The 17,636-nt window shown below is 34.6% G+C and overlaps 1 protein-coding gene and 1 long non-coding RNA gene across 12 annotated transcripts in view; one reads left to right on the top strand and one right to left on the bottom strand.

The window, feature by feature from the left end:
- The window catches only part of LOC141500918 (uncharacterized), a 78,672-nt gene extending 67,138 nt beyond the window's left edge, over positions 1 to 11,534 (bottom strand). For 2 of the 6 annotated variants that reach the window (XR_012472075.1, XR_012472076.1), the window contains exons 1-2: positions 11,142 to 11,534; positions 506 to 617 (exon numbers count right to left, since the gene is read on the bottom strand). This is a non-coding gene — a long non-coding RNA (uncharacterized LOC141500918). Of the gene's footprint in view, positions 1 to 505; positions 618 to 6,033; positions 6,133 to 11,141 lie in introns of all 6 variants that reach the window. The other 4 variants (XR_012472078.1, XR_012472079.1, XR_012472082.1 and 1 more) reach the window with 3 other exon arrangements.
- SLC8A1 (solute carrier family 8 member A1) overlaps positions 10,759 to 17,636 on the top strand; it is a 454,080-nt gene continuing 447,202 nt past the window's right edge. For 5 of the 6 annotated variants that reach the window (XM_074204475.1, XM_074204442.1, XM_074204458.1 and 2 more), the window contains exon 1: positions 10,760 to 10,889. The gene's annotated coding sequence lies outside the window, so the exon portion shown is untranslated. Of the gene's footprint in view, positions 10,890 to 17,636 lie in introns of all 6 variants that reach the window. The other variant, XM_074204467.1, reaches the window with a different exon arrangement.

The raw sequence follows: 17,636 nt of genomic DNA, 5'->3' as shown, positions 1-17,636 counted from the left end.
GGGAGAGCCTGTGATTATCCACAGAGCAGAGCACAGGCCAGAAAAGTAGTCAGAGCCTCTCATAAGTCCTTGAAGGAAGTGAGGTCCTTGTGGGGATGTCCCAATAATACTCAAAAACATGGGAAGTACCCAAAATCCAGGGCACAGGCTGGGGAAATGCATAAATAGGACAAAAAGAACCTGACCATAGACAATTACTTTAGTCCCATGGAGGATCAAAACACACAATCAGAGGATGACAAACTCCAAGCTTCTATATCCAAAACCTCCAAGAAAAATAGGAATTGGGTTCAGACTATGGCAGAGTTCAAAAAAAGATTTTGAAAACCAAGGGAGATAGAAGAAAAGTTGGAAAGAGAAATGAGAAAGATGCAGGAAAAAAGATGAAAACCAAGTCAACAGCTTAGTTAAGGAGATCAAAAAAAAATGCTAAAGAAAACAACATGTTAAAAACCAGTTTAGGTCAAATGTAATAAGCAATCCAAAAAGTTAATGAGGAGAATACCTTAAGAAGTAGAATTTGCCAGATGGAAAAGGAGATAAGAATGCTCTCTGAAGAAAACAATTACTTTGAATATCGACTGGAGCTAAAAGAAGCTGATGACTTTACAACGAATCTAGAAACAGTAAAATAATACCAAAATTAGTATTTAGACATAAAGAGTGATACCATAGATAAATTAATGGACCAAAAAATACTCATCTATCTGATCTATGGGAAAGGGATGAATTTATGACCAAACAAGAATTAGAACACATTATAAACTGCAAAATGAATGATTTTGACTATAGTAAATTTAAAAGTTTTTGCACTAATAAAATCAACGGTGCCAAAATTAGAAGAAAAGCAGAAAGCTGGGAAACAATCTTTACAACCAGTAGTTCTGATAAAGGTCTCATTTCTAAAATATATAGAGAATTGCATCAAATTTGTAAGGGCACAAGTCATTCCCCGATTGATAAATGGGCAAAGGATATGAAGATAGTTTTCAAATGAAGAAATTAAAGCTACATACATATGTATATATAATATATATATATGAAAAAATGCTCCAAATGACTATTTATTAGAGAAATGAAAATTAAAACAACAATGAGGTATCATCTCACACTTATTAGATTAGCCCAGATGAGAAAAAGGGAAGATAGAGAAGTTGTGAGAGGATTGGGATATTGATGCATTGCTGGTGGAGTTGTGAACAGATCGAACCTTTCTGGAGAGCAATATTGAACTATGCCACAAGAATAATAAAACTGCTCATACCCTTTGACACAGCAATTCCAGTTCTAGGACTATATCCAGAAGAAATTGTAAAGAATGGGGAAAAAGTCCTACATGTTCCAAAATATTCATAGCAGCTCTTTTTGTAGTGGCAATGAATTGGAAATTGAGGGGATGTCTGTCAATTGGGGAATGACGAAACAAGTTATGATGCATGAATACTATAGAACATTATTGTTTATAAGAAACCATAAATTGTTGGACTCTAGAGAAGTAGAGAACAACTTACAAGATCTGATGCTGAGTGAAGTGAGTAGAGTCATCAACATTATGAAATGAACAACCCTGATGGAAGCAACTCCTCTCAACAGTCCAGAGAGCTAAGGCAACTATATTAGACTGGTTATAGACTATATTATCCTTAACCAGAGGAGGAAAAAACACAAAACAAAATACACAGAAAAAAAATCCCCATCAAATCTGATGAACACTTTATAAAAGGTATCTCTTATGTATCTCTTTCCCTTAATCCTAATTCCTCATGCCAAAAATTACTAATTTATAAATATGTTTAATAAAATATGTATGTAAAATGCTAACCTGAATGTTCCCTTCTGAGGGGAGGGGGATGGGAAGGAAGGGTGAAGGAAAATTTTGTAACTTGGAAATATACATGTACAATTAGATGAAAATTAAAAAAAATAAATAAATTTTTTAAATACCAAAAGAGTGAAAAACTAGAAGAAAACATGAAATATCTCAATGAACAAACAACTGACCTAGAAAACAGATCCAGAAGAGATCAATCAGGAAAAGAGCCCTGACTTCTAAAGAATTTCTACAGGAAAATTGATTGCCCTGATATCCTGTAGTAAAGAATTTCTACAGGAAAAATTGATTGCCCTGATATCCTAGAAGCAAAGTGCAAAATAGAAATTGAGAGAATCCACCGATCTTCTCCTGAAAGAGAAACAGAAAAAAATCTAACCCCCAGAAATATTATAGCCAAATTCCAGAACTGCCAAGTGACAGAAAAATATTGCAAGCAGCCAGAATGAAACAATTCAAATATCATGGAGCTACAGTCAAGATTACACAGAATTTAGCAACATCCACATCAAGGGCTCACATGGCTTAGAATATAATATTACAGAAGGCAAAAGAACTTGGAATGCAACCAAGAATCAACCATCCTCTTCCAGGGGAAAAGATGGACATCCAATGAAACAGGAGAATATCAAATGTTCCTGTTGAAGTGGCCAGAGCTGAACAGAAAGTTTGATTTTCAAGTATATATCTCAGGTGATGCATAGAGAGGGTGTATGAGAAGGGTAAATTATGAGGGCTTTAATGATGATGAACTGTGTGTATTCCACATGGGAAGATGATTCTGATAATACTCATATGAACATTCTCATTTATTAGAGCAATTAGAAGGAGCATATATAGACAATGCACAGGAGGCTGGGTAGTTGCTAGGTTTCTGGAGTGGGATGTGGGCTTGGGGTCTCCTGGCCCCAGGGCCGGTGCTCTGTTTGCTAGTCATTCGGCTGCCCCACAGCACACTTTTGAAGAGGGACAGAGGGAAAGGAAAGAGAAAATATAATATATGGTAGTGGGGAGGAATGGATGGAAGGAATTACAATCAACCACAGCAACTGTGGAAAAATATGTAAGTAACTTCTCTGATGGACTTATGATAAAGAATGTGATCTACCCCAGAGACAGAGTGGTGGTATCTGAACAGAATGAACCACATTTTTTTCTCTTCTTTTCACTTTATTTCTCTTGAGGTTTTTTTTTTTACTTTTGTGGGGGGAGGGGAGATTGTTTACTCTTACAACAAGACTTTTAGTATTGCATAAATAAATAAAAATGTAAATAAAAAAGAAATACAATTCCCAGACAAATAAATAACCTATCAGTACTTTCCCTAGGTTGAGAGTTACACTCTTTGAAGTTTACTAAAATTTCCTCAAGAACGTTGATCATAACTGCCGTTTTTATAAAGCACTTTAAACTTTTCAAAGCACTTTACATATATTACCTTTTTGACCATCAAAACAATACTGATGTAGGGGCGATTCTTATTCCCATTTTACAGGTGAAGAAATTGACAATAAGAGGGGGTAATGTGACTTGTTCAGAGTCACACAGTTAAGTATCTGAAAAAAGGATCTTAACTGAATTCTAAATGACTCCAAGTCAAGTGTTCCTTCCAACATGCAGCCAGGTTGTTTTATATTCCAAAGTATCCAGTGCACTAACTGCTGAGAAGTTCCTTGCCAGATCCCTGCTAAGTACCTGACCTCATTTCCCCATGAAATCCTAGCTTTAATTCATGCAAACTAGAATAGTTTACCCTTGCCAACTATAGCTATAGACAGATGCCAAACAACCAAGAGACTATGTTTCTCCAAATGTTGGTTTTTAAGGTGGAATATATTTTCCCATTTACAGCGGAGGTGGGGAGAATGTTATTCAAACCTCTAACATTTGTTATCTGTGTGACCTTAACTATCAAAGTCTCGATTTTCTCATCTTTAAAGTAAGATTATTGATTGATTAACCTCTGAGAGGCCACTTAGCCCTAAATCCTAAGATCCAATGTTTAGGTTATTAGACCAAGCCCCAAATCCTTATCTATCCCATGATAAACAGTACTCCCATTAGTCTACAACCATGTGAAATAATGTCTCTCCAGGGAAATACCTTCAGGATTACAATTCAGAGTGCCAGGGACACATCAGTTCACCTGCATTGGAATAGTAATTATTAGCTCTTTAAAAATAAAACAAGAAATGAGGTTTAAGATAATGGCTTCAATAGAATTCAAGGTAGAAGGTTCAGAATGAAAGCTATAGATGGAGGACTTGGGGAGCTAGAGCTTCATTTCCAGGAAAATCACTTAGAAGACTCCTCAGAGCCTTGGTCCCTTTCTGGGGTTTTTGTGTCTTCTTGATTCCTAGGTTCAAGACATTAGCTCGCCTTCTCATGACCATCATTCATTGTTAATGCCTAAGATTTCTGCTCTTTCCAGAAATTCTCTAGAAGAGAAAAAGGCCACAAGCATACACAAAGTCTTGGAGGTATGCTCCACAAGGGTGCATAAACTGCTAGAGATGGGGAAAACAAGAATTTAAAAGCTTTCCTCCCCTTACTCCATCTGAATTGTAGACTAAGACTAAGGGTAAAATTTCAGAGGATAAAGGTGATGGAGTATCAATATAGTTAGGATGGAGAAAGCGGGGTTAGCAGGCAAAAGTCTTGAAAGAAGAAGAAAAAATCCATATCTTAGCAGTAGAAGAATGAGTCATACAACAACTAGTTCTTCCTAGATGAATTCTGAATGAATTTGCAATAAAAAGGATGAAGTTAATTGGTTATTTGTAGGTGAGGAATTCTTTGCAATTAAGGGGAAAAATTCATATTAACTCCCTTCAAAAGTTTCTAGGAAGACATCTCAGATATTACTGGTCTAGCATTCTCTTATAGCACACTTTTATAGGTAAGAAAACTGAAGCTCAAAGAGACAGATCTAAAACTGAAACTATATATTAGACCTCCTGACTTTAAGTATAGATGTCTTTTCAAAACATTTCACTATGCCTCTTCCCTTTTCTTAGTCTACTAAAAAAAGCAGTGATTGTTCAAGTTCTAGAAAGGCCTTTATCTTAACTTCTCCATGAAGCATCCTTTTTTTAAATCAACTTATTAATAATTTTCAATTACATGCAAAGAAAGTATTCTACATGCATTTTTTAAAGATAAATTTTATTTATTTTGAGTTTTACAATTTTTCCCCCTATTCTTGCTTTCCTCCCTCCCCCATAGAAGGCAGTTTCTTAGTCTTTGCAATGTTTCCATGGTATGCACTGATCTAAGTTGAATGTGATGAGAGAGAAATCATATCCTTAAGGAAGAAAAATAAAGTATAAGAGATAGAAAAATTACATAATAAGATAACGTGTTTTTCCCTAAATTGAAGATAATAGTCTTTGGTCTTTGTTCACATTCCACAGTTCCTTCTCTGGATATATAGAAATCTTCATCGCAGATTGCCCAGAATTGTCCCTGATTGTTGTACTGATGGAATGAGCAAGTCCATCAAGGTTGATCATTACCCCCATGTGGCTGTTAGGGTGCTGGTTCTCCTCATCTCACTCAGCATCAGTTCATGCAGATCCTTCCAGGCTTCCCTAAATTCCCATCCCTCCAAGTTTCTAATAGAAGAATAGTGTTCCATGACATACATATACCACAGATTGCTAAGCCATTCCCCAACTGAAGGACATTCACTTAATTTCCAATTCTTTACCACCACAAACAGGACTGCTATGAATATTTTTTTACAAGTGATGTTTTTACCCTTTTTCATAATCTCTTCAGGGTATAGACCTGAATTTGCTGGATCAAAGGATATGCACATTTTTGTTGCCCTTTGGACGTAATTCCAAATTGCTCTCCAGGAAGGTTGGATGAGTTCACAGCTCCACCAACAATGTATTAGTGTCCCAGGTTTCCCACATTCCCTTCCAATATTGATCATTGTTCTTTTTGGTCATCTTGGCCAGTCAGAGAGGTGTGAGGTGGTACCTCAGAGATCAACATGCATTTTAATGAAATTTTGAGTTCCAATTTTTTCTCCCACCCTCCTTCCCTTCCCACTCTCCAATGGCAAGCAAACTTATATAGATTATACAAATACAATTATGTCATACTAATTTCCACATCAGTGCTGTTGGAAAAGAAGAATCAGAATGAAAACAAAAAAAAACAAAAAAGAAAAAAATAGCATGAAAATAATATACCTCAATTTGCATTCATATTTCATAGTTCTTTCTCTGGATGTGAATACCATTTTTCATCACAAGTCTTTTGGAATTTTCTTGGATTGTTGCATTGCTGATCTATTAAAGTTGATTATCACACAATGTTACTGTTACTGAGTACAATTTTTTGCATACTTCATTCAACATTAGTTCATATCAGTTGTTTGGGTTTTTCTGAAATCATTCTGCTCATCATTTCTTACAGCCACAATATTACATCCATTATAATCATTTATCACAACTTGTTCAGCCATTCCCCAAGTGATGGGTATCCCCTCAATTTCCAATTCTTTGCCTCCACAAAAAGACGAGTTCCTACCTAAATTCTCCTTTTTATCTCTGAGATACCAACCTAATAGTGACATTACTATATCAAAGAGTATGTACAATTATATAACCCTTTGGGCTTATATTCCAAATTGCTCTTTAAAATGGTTGAATAAGTTCACAACTCCCCCCAACAATTCTTTGGGATTCCAACATTTTCTTCACCATTTATCATTTTGCTTTTCTGTCATATTAGCCAATCTGATAGGTTTAAGGTGATACCTCAGAGTTGTTTTTATTTGCATTTCTCTAATCAATAGAGATTTATGGAATTTTTGTGTGATCATAGATCACTTAATTTCTTCATCTGAAACCTGCCTGCTCATATCCTTTGATCATTTATCAATTGGGGAATGACTTGTATTCTTATAAATTTGACTCAGTTCTCGATGTATTTGAGAAATAAGTCCTTTATCAGAAACACTGCCTGTAAAATTGTTTCCCAGATTTCTGCCTTTCTTCCAATCTTGGTTGCAGTTATTGTGTTTGTCCATGAAGCTTTCAAAGGCAGACACATGTAATTGGAAGAAATAAAATATATTTTTAAAATGAAAGCTGAAAACTATCTTTATATATAAATAGAATAATTAATTGATTATTTTTAAGTGCAACTATTCTGGAGTCAAGCAGAGTAGCTTTATTGTATCTTCTGCCTCTAACAATCTATATGTTCTTTGGCAAGCACTAAGGAATCAGAAAGATTCCTCTTTATGAATTCAAATCCAGCCTCAGACACTTAGTAGCCATGTGAACCTGACAAGTCACTTCACTCTGTTTGCCTCAGTTTCCTTCTCTGTAAAATGAGCTAGAGAAGGAAATGGAAAGTCACTTTTGTCAAGTCACTTTGTCAAGCATATGGGGCCATGAATTGTCTGAAATAACAACAATATGAAGCTTACCAACATATAATATGATTTTAAAAAGTACAACTATGAGTGGAGTAGAGGCAGGAAAATATTATGGACACCAACAGCAACATTACATGATGATCACCTATGACAGACTTAGCTCTTCTTAACAATGCAGTGAAAAAAAATTCTTCTAAAAAATTGCGCTGGAAAATGCTATCCACTTTCAGAGAAAGAATTATACAGTCTGAATGCAGACCAAAGTTTACTATTTTTATTTCTTTTAAATTTTTTCTTTTTTTTCTTTCTCATGGTTTTTCTCTTTTGCTTGAATCTTCTTTTACAGAGTTACTAATTTGTAAATATGTGTAACATGATTGTGAATGTATAAACTATATCAGATTCCTTGCTATCTTAGGGCAGGGGGAGGGAAGAGTAAGAGGGAGAGAATCTTACAAAATGAATATTAATGTTTGTACATGTGAAACCTATATCAGCTTATTCACTGTATGAAGATGGGGGAGGGAAGGTCAAGAGGTGCAAAAATGCAGAACCCCAAATTTTACCAAAAAAAATGAAATGTTGAAAAGTATCTTTATATGTAATTAAAAATATTTTTAAATGAAAGCTGAAAAATATCTTTACATATAATTAAAATAATTATTTTTTTTTAAGTACAACTATTCTGGAGTCAGATGTAATACCTTTAATGCCTTTTCTATCACTAGCAATCTATATGGTCTTTGGCAAATTTCTAATCCTTATACACCTTAATTTTACTAAGGTGTATTAGTTTTCTGAACTGGAAAATGAAGATATTGGACTAGATGTCTATAAGATCCCTTTCAGCTCCAAGTCTGTGATCTAATGGTTACTTGATCCTTTGCTTTCTCACTCTTCTCTGAATGCTATAATGGATCTTCATTCAATGAACCTTATAACAAAGTCATGACACTTCCCTTCTCCAATGGTTCCCTCTTTAATCTATAGTCAAATATAAAATCCGTTGACATTTAAAGTTCTTCACAATCTGGCCTCTTCCTTATTTTCCAGGCTTCTTACTCATCACTTCTCTACAATCCAGATAAACTGTCCTTTTGTTGTTCAATGGTTTCAGTCATGTCCAATTCTTCAGGATCCTATTTTAGAGTTTTTCTTTGCAAAGATACCAGTGTGGTTTGCCATTTCCTTTTCTAGTTCATTTTCAGATGAGGAAACTGTAGCAAACAGGGTTAAGTGATTTGCCCAGGGTCACACAGCTAGTGAGTGTCTGAGGCCATTTTTGAACTTAGGAAATTGAGTCTTTTTTTATTTCAAGTCTGGTACTCTATCTACTGTGCCTCCTAACTGTCCAAGCTATCCTTCACTGCTATCTTTGCTGTTGTTCATATTTGACCCTCCATCTTTTAAATGCTTTAAGAGGAAGAGGAGGGAGGAATGAACTTTTATGTGGCACCAAATATGTACCAGGCAAAGTGCTAAGCCCTTTTGTATAGATGTTTCATTTAACTCTTACAATAACTTTGCATGATAGATGTTGTTATTATTCTGATTTACAGTTGAGAAAACTGAGGCAAACAGCAGTTAAGTGACTTGTCCAATATTACACAGTAGGAGTCTGAGAACACATCTGATCTCAGGTGTTCTTGATCCCAAGTCCCATACTCTAATTCATATCTAGCTTAAATAAAACACTAGATCTTTTATATATACTTAGCTCCACCTTCCTCATGTCTTCATCTTAGAAGAGATTGTTCCTATCAATTACCAGTACTTACATATTACATATCTTCTATATTATATATTATCTTCTATATTATATATCTCATATATCTTTCCTGATCACCATACTAACTCAAAAAATCAGTTTGCATTTATTTTTTTGTCTACATATGTTTTTCTATGTTAATTACCCCATAATCTTAGCATTTAACATAATGCCTGTCCACAGTAGGAAATTAATAATAATAAAGATTTGTTCAGTTTGTACAAATATAACTGTCTTGTAAATATAAAAACAGTGATAGAAATCAGATATATTTTATTTAGCAATGGTATTACTCTTTCCTTTATTTCATGAAATTTTGTAAGAAATAACATCAGTGATTAAATAGAATCATTTCATAATCCATGTAATTCTAAAAAGAAAAGAAAACCTCCACAACTGTATGGGAAAAAATCTAGAATAGTATGTTATATATAAAATTTGAAAAGGACTTCTGTCAGAGGAGGAAAGATTTATAGTTGGGTGGGTCCTTAATTTTATTTAACCCAATTCCCTTATTTTATTGATGAAGAAACTAAAAACAAGAGAGGTCAAGTGATTTGTTCAAAGTTACATTGTGGTTTTGGGGTAGCTAGGTTGTACAGTGGATAGAGCATCAGCCCTGGAGTCAGGAGGATCTGAGTTCAAATCCAACCTCAGACACTTGGTGATTGCCTAGATGTGTGACTTCGGGCAAGACACAACCCCATTGCCTCAAATAAAATTAAATTTAAAAAAGTTCTATTGTGGTTTTGTGGTTTTTGTTTATCCTTCATTCTAGAAGTCCATGACATCAAAGAGGTAATGCCATGGCATGCAAGTGAATTGAACTTAAGTGAGGGGGATTCTGTGCAAAATCACTTTTTCCTCCAGAATTATCTGGGTTCAGTGGTCAGATATGAATCAGGAAGACTTCAAATGGTCCAGGATGCCAAGTCTTTCCAAGTTTGACTGAAGCAATGTTCATTTAGTCATTAAAGTTAGATAAGAGAGAGATGAGGCAAAGAGGCTAAGAATGGCCACTTCAATAAAAAAAAAGAAAAAAGAAATTGAGGTATCTCAATGACTAAGGTAAGTAAAAAAGAAAAAAAAAGCAAGGAGCATCTTTTGCATAGCCACCCCTCAAAAAAATCAGTCCAAAAGAGGAAGACTCTCATAAATTCTGACCAAAACAGAAACAATTGCTATTTTCATTAACTCTGATCCAATCAGGGCTTTTATAAAGAGCACCTACAAGTATAGGAAGAAAAGAAGAAAGGAAGGAAGGAAGGAAAGAAGGAAGGAACAGAGAGAGAAGGAAAGAAAGAAAGAAAGAAAGAAAGAAAGAAAGAAAGAAAGAAAGAAAGAAAGAAAGAAAGAAAGAAAGAAAGAAGTCAAAGAGCTAGGATTTGAATTCAGGTCCTCTGCATTCAAATTGTGTTGTTTCCACTTTATCATCTCAAGTTAATTCCAAAAGTCACCATGGCAGGGTGAAAAAATGTGCTATATCAAAAGGTGTGTGTGTGTGTGTGTGTGTGTGTGTGTGTGTGTATGTGTGTGTGTGTGTGTGTAAATAGATATACATAAATGTATATGTGTAGACTCTATAGGCAAATTTATATGCTCCCAAGCATATAGAACTATATGTTATCATTCATGTGTTGGCTGAAGCTAAAGGCTGCCAGATAACTCCTTTTCGACAGCTTGAAGTTACTGTTGGGAACAGACCCATGTATGGAAGCGAAAGCAGAAAAGTACAGATAAGCCGAGATCCAGCTATGCAAACCATGTTTAGAGACACTTAAAGGACAAGCATCCCAGGTCCCTTCTTGCTGGTAAATTTAGAGAAGCTCTTCTACTTAGTCTTCCTTTTTTTCCCATCTAACCCAAGGCTGAGCTGCAGAGATAGGATAGAGGTAAGTGTTTGCCTATTTGCTTGTCTACTTGTTACCAAAACTTATTTAATGGTCATTTTCTAAGATTCTCCATCCCCCCTCTCCTTTTTCCTCCCCTCTCCTCCCCCAAGGAAAGAAGTTGGTGAGTATTTTGAAATGACCAAGATTGGGGTCTTTTATAAATACTGTGGAGAGAGAACAATCAGCATTTACAGGCAAAGTGACAGAAAACAAATGGTGCCAAATAATCCTCTTTTGTACTGGGTTACTTACCATTTGTCTCCTGGAAGTGGTTGATATGAATCTCTTCACATTCGATGGGTCTTTTGGAATGAATTCTTATTTTCCTTAAGATTCTCTGCACATTCGTTTTGTTTTCCTTTGGGTAGGCTGCATCAGGTCTCTAGCTCTCTCACACTGCTCCTAGCTTCCCTACAGAAGCTTTTCTTCCCTTTCTAACATGTTTGGCTATTGCTTAATTGGACATAGGAAGAGCTGCTTGTAAATGACATTATTTTTTTGGCAGCTGAAATCATTTTCAAAGTGGCTCTCTGTAGATCTGAGGTTGATTACATCCTGTTCAAAGATTCTTGGGCCGCTTTTACAGACGTAGTATTGCGAAAGTTGAAATTGTTGAAGCCAGCTGTGTGCACTGGCCTTCTCTCAACTGCATTCCTTCCAACTGAATGTTTTCAGGAAGAAAAAAAAATAGAGAAGAAAATATCCCTTGGATTTTATTGATTTTTTCATTAGTGATATTACAAAGGCAGATGTCATGGCTGAATACAAAAACAATTACATTTATCAAAGACAATAAGTGGAATCTCTACAGATCTGTAAACTCAATAATGCAGTGTTTATACCATTATACTTTCTAGATTCAGCAGTGTGTTTCAGCTAATTTACAAAGGTTGGTTCTAAGTCTAGTCTTTAGGATATGATGATTGGATTGTGAAACCATTTTTAAAAGTATTAAAACCTGTGAAGTCCTCTATATCTCTCCTAATGTTTAAGGGGGTGGGGATGTATGAGATGGAAATAAATTCTCTTTTTGTCAAAGATTTATGAAATAATATTATTTGAAGGAGAATAAATTCAAAATCATGATTTACAATATGAGGGAAATATTTCTGTGATTCAAATAAGACTTGAGAAAACTTAATTGTTCACTTATGTTCAGTGGGATTTGAGAGGAAGTAAAAATAAATTGAGGGTGACTCTCTTGCCTTGGTCTCTAAACAATTAGGAGGAGGAGTTTGGAAACCAGAGTTGAGAAGGAAAGAAAACCTGTGTGAAACACTATTTTAAAAGATATCCATGAAATGTATTATATAGCTTCGAAAGTGAAATTACCTTTGGTCAAACCTATGATAGAAAGTCTTCCAAATAAGTGGGTATCTTTAATGCATGCTTACAGCAAGGAGAGTTGTAGTATGGAAAAATTAGATGGCATTGCAGTTCTATAAAAAAATGAATCATCTTTATTAAGATAAAACTATATTTATAACTATAACACTTATGGATGATATTTTCACAACCTGATCATTATTTTAAACCAACAAGACATTTTATTTAGATCTTTTCTACATGGACACACACTCTAGCTCACCCTTTCTGCAACTCTGAGATCTGCTATTTTATTTCATTTAAAAATACTAATCTTTTATGTTTGTGAAAAAAAAGAATAAACTATGGATCCTTTTTTTAAACTAACAGTGACAAGCTGTCATAACTTTAGCTAAAGTGGAACAGGCCTACAAAAGGATGGTTTGAAAATACTTAATTAAACACTCTATAGCAGCCAACTTTCCAAAAGGAACAGCACAGCGGGAACCTTTGCAATTTTCAATATGGAAAAGTCTTGTAGAAATGATGCCGTTGGTATTCGGGAACAGATGCAATGCATAGATGACATCATCTGCTGCTCTAGCCTTTGCTTACTGCCAAATGCATTTCAAGTGTGCTCTCCACATGGTAAACGTCTGCTCCCAGTTTTTCTTTAGGAAAGAGTAAAACTTCAGGAAGGGGATGTAAGTAGTACAGATTGGCACACTGCTTTTTATAACTCAAACATTTAAGGAAGACAACTCCTGACAAATACCATTTTGTCTTTTTTGCCTTTCTACTCCAAATTCCTTTAGCATTCATTAATGATCATGTTCAGGTACCAAGAATGTTAGCCAGTTAGTTCTGACCATGGCCCTCACTTCTACCGAATCTATTGCCTCTAGGATGAAATATATTCTCTTCAGTTTGGAAATGGGAATTTTGATGCAAAGAATTCCAGTCTACCTTTCCAGGTTTATTTCACATTAGTCCATGAATTCTACTTTCCAGGCCAACTAACCTACTGTTTCTTATACACAGCACACCACCTCCAATCTCTATGCCTCTTCATAGGCTCTCTTTCTTACCTAGACTGTGATCCCACCTCATATATTCCTCCAAAATTCCTAGGTTCTCTCATGGTTTGGCTTGAATTCTTATTATTTCTCTCCAAGCCTCCCATATTAATCTGTATTTATTCTCTATCAATAAATTTATCTATCCATCCATTTATCCATCCATACACCTATCTATCTGTCTATCTGTCTATCTATCTATCTATCTATCTATCTATCTATCTATCTATCTCTATTCATCTCTATTTGTAGTAACTGATCTATATCAGTTTTCCCTCCATCAGTAAAATATGTTATTTGTGAACAACTTCTCTTTTTTATCTGTATTACTCTAGGACATAGTATAATGCCTGGCAAGTTCTATACATTTAATAAATTCTTATTAAATTAATGTATCATATCATATCATTAAATGAATGTATCATATTTTTAGGAAAGAAATGATTGCATTAAGAACGAAATGTGAAAAAAAACAGGAGCTTTAGAAAACATTAGTTAAAACTGGCTCAGAAATCAGCCTGGATTAGTTACCAGGATGCATGTCTTCAACCCTCTGGGAATAGTAATCTTTTTACATGATGACTATCCTCATTTGGGTATTGACCTCCTGGATATAATAAAATATTCTTTCTATAGAAAGGGGAGCTCTAGGCTTGCAGAGCTGGGAAATTGAAGCAAACAAAATACAGGAGTCCCCAAAACAGAAGAAAATTGCTTCTATTTTTCTTCTGTTGTAAGAGTAGCAATTTTGTCGATGGCATAGTTAAATAGCAAAGTAAGGACTATAAAACAAAATAATAAGATGAAGGTCAAAGCTCCACCTGGCTCTTTCTGTCTTATTCCAAGTTCATTTGAAGGCAAAAATAGATATTATGAATGTTGAAAGAAATTTAGTCTTCCTTAATTCCACAATGACCCTTTCCAAGTTTGCTAAGTAAAGGTTTTTAGATGAAAGGATATGAATAATTGCTGTGGCATAACAAAGATTGAAAAGAATTTCCAGCAGTCAACATAAGTGTTGGTCTTCTTTCAAAATGAGAATATATTTCTGAGCTTTGAGGATATCAAGGAAAATAAAAATTATTGGGTTAATTGGAAGATAGGCTTTTAGTTGGGTGTAGAGGCTAATACCTATGATCACTTATGATTACTCTAATACTGAGATGCTGAGGTTGGATCACCTACATAAAGAAAGTGTGAATTCTGGTAGGGTTAAAGGCAATCATATATCCATACTAAATCCAGTACCAGTATAATGAGGCCTAGTAGCAGAGAGACATTAGGCTGCATAAGAGGGATTGAACTGACACAGTTTAAAAAGAAAAGGAAGTCTCTGCTAATCAGTATTAGATTTGGGGCTATGTGTGGGCACTGTAGTCTAACCTTGGAAAAACAGGGAAACTCAATTTTTTTAAAGCTTGAATTGTTGAAGGTCTTAACAGAATATTGATAATTTAATGCAATAGTTCAAACATCTATCAAAAAATGGCATGGACTTTTTTTATATATACTCAGTATTCTATTATTATCAGAATCTTTCCAAGCAAATTTCCCATTTCCGGGGAATATGTGTGAGTTATTTAAGCAAATGAAGGTGGAAGTAGATTAGATAAAAGCAGAGGGAGTTGGGAGATAATGGGTTTTCTGATCTACCAAATAGGTTTGTCTGCAGTTCATGCTAAGCAGCTACAAAGACTCAAAAATATTATCAGGAATTTCTTTAAAGGATTTTTTTAAAGAAAAGTAATAGGCAAAGATAGAACATATATTTTATACCAGAAATAAAAATCATGTGATTAGTGTAATCTTCCACTGACATGGGATTCCTCTTAACAGATAGATGACAGAGGTTAGATAGATTAAATAATTGGTATGCTTCTGAAATGCAAGATTGATGTGGGCACCCTTCTTATCTCTTAGCTCCACTTTACTCACCAAAGATGGATACTGATTCCAATTATCAGAAGGCATAAAATATGCATATGTGACATTATAGCTCTCAGCTGTAGCTATTGATTGTAATGTTATATTGTTTTATTACAACATCAAAGTCACCACCTTGAAAGAGCTCATTAAGTCTGGGAAGCAACAGTGATGTAAAAAAATTCCTGTTTTTCATCTTTCCTTCTTCTTCCTTTGTAATAAACAACAGAAATTTTAGAAATATTAATGTTCTGAGTTTATGCGCAAGTTAAGTTTAAGGACAACTAGATAGCACAATAGCTAGAGTGCCAGACCTGGATTCAGGAAAATTCACCTTCCTGAGTTCAAATGTGACCTCAGTTCCTTACTAGTTCTGTAACCCTGGGTAAGACACTTGATCCTATTTGCCTCAGTTCCTCATCTGTAAAATGAACTGGAAAGAAAATGTTAAATGATTCTAACCTCTTTGGCAAGAAAACCACAAACAAAGTGTCAGACATAATTTAAAATCATTGAACAATAACACCTTAATTTCACACACACACACACACACACACACACACACACACACACACACACACACACACATACACAAACATTCACAAAGGTATTCTCTGTAGAAGAAACACTACCCAAATTTTTAAAGATGAAAAAGGATTGGGGTCCTATAAAGAAATATCACATCAGTGTTCAGAAGCATTTTTCCATGATTCAGGCTTTCCAAAATTGGAATTAGATGATTCATGAGGTAGTAGTTTAAAATGTAAACTCCTTAGATTATTTTGTTTTTGTCTTTGTATCTTCAGAACCTTGAATACTGTCTTCACATAAGTGTTTAATAATAGTATATTAAATTAAATTGTTGAGATACCTACCAGTAAAATACAAGCACAAAAATGTGTGTTAGGAATGTTCCTGAAGTGATTCTTAAATTGAATGGAGTACTGGAGTAGTTGACAAAACAGGATCCTTTCAATTCTAGCCAAATTTTAGTTATTTTATGATAGCTCCATCAATTAATAAATTAACTAATATTTATTATGTATCTGTTATGTGCAGAGCACTATGTTAAATGTTGAGGATATGAAAGGCACTCCTTACCCTCAAGGAGTTTACATTCTAATGGTAGGGGAGGGGAAAATATGAAAACAAATATATGCAAAGCAAGTTATAGATAGCATAAATAGGAAATAATTAAGAGAAGGAAGGAATTAAAATTAAGAGGGCTTAGGGAAGCCTGAGATTTTAGTTGGAACTGTGAGGAATCTATATTACCATAAGAACAAGTGGATATTTATTGATTTCTTGACCAGAAGAAATGTCTTCAGTACAGATGACTGCATAGAGGAAAAAGGATTTGTAGACCCCGAAAACTGAATCACAGAATTATACCATTGGAAGGGACCTCAGTGCCTATCTAATTCAGTATAGTTGAAAAGAAATCCTTATTATAATAATATACCCAAGAAAAGAACAGCCCACACTCTTCTTGAAGACATCTTATGAGGAGGAGAAATTCACAAATCCCAACATAATCAATTCTACTATGGATAATTCTTTGGTTAGAAAAGGGTTTTTTTTGGGGGGGGGTGACTTGTTTTATTTTTATGTTTGGCTTTTTTTTGTTTGTTTTCCTGATATTAAATCTAAATTTACCACTTTCCAATTTCCATTTATTGCTTCTAGCCCAGCTCTCTGGAATCACACAGAATGAGGCTAATCCCTCTTCTATATAACCCTTCTAATGCTTTTAGCAAGCTCTCAAATTCCCTTTGAGTTTTCTATTCTTCAAGTAGCCCTGGTTCCTTCAACCAATGCTCATATGGCAAGAGTTTTTAGAATTGGGGTAGCTAGGTGGCATAGCCCTGGAGTCAGAAAGACCTGAATTCATATCTGACCTCAGACACTTGACACTTACTAATTCTGTGATCCTAGACAAGTCACTTAACAAACTTGACTGCATCTAAAAGCATGATAAATGAAAAAAAAAGGATCTTTACAATTTTTATTCTTTTGAGGTAATTAATATGCTCCATAGAAATGTGCAATTAAATTAACCTTGGGAAAATATTTCATATGAAATTATGCATCTAAAAAGTTAAACAAGAAACCCTATCTTTATTTTCTCCTCATTTTAAATCTTATTTATATTTATAAATTCAAGACATTAAACATTCTATTATATGGAAAATATATGCTTAATTATGGGAATCCAAAGTGGTCACTAATTTAGTATGCAAAGGAGAATGAAATATTCAAAAAAACTAACTCTCTGTACTCATTTATAATGTATATGTTGAAGAGTGAATAGTAAATATCTTCCTTTCTTTAAACTCATGATTTCTTATTGTATGCGGTTTCTCAAAATCTCCCATTTCTTGGAGATTTCTTTTGAGGGAAAAAAAGGAAGGAAAAAAAAGGCATTCACTTTGATGAAGCCAGG

Source organism: Macrotis lagotis, chromosome 1, assembly GCF_037893015.1.
Source record: "Macrotis lagotis isolate mMagLag1 chromosome 1, bilby.v1.9.chrom.fasta, whole genome shotgun sequence".
Lineage (NCBI taxonomy): Eukaryota > Metazoa > Chordata > Mammalia > Peramelemorphia > Peramelidae > Macrotis > Macrotis lagotis.
The sequence above is the reverse complement of the archived record's forward strand: the minus strand, read 5'-3'. Positions and strand labels throughout refer to the sequence as shown.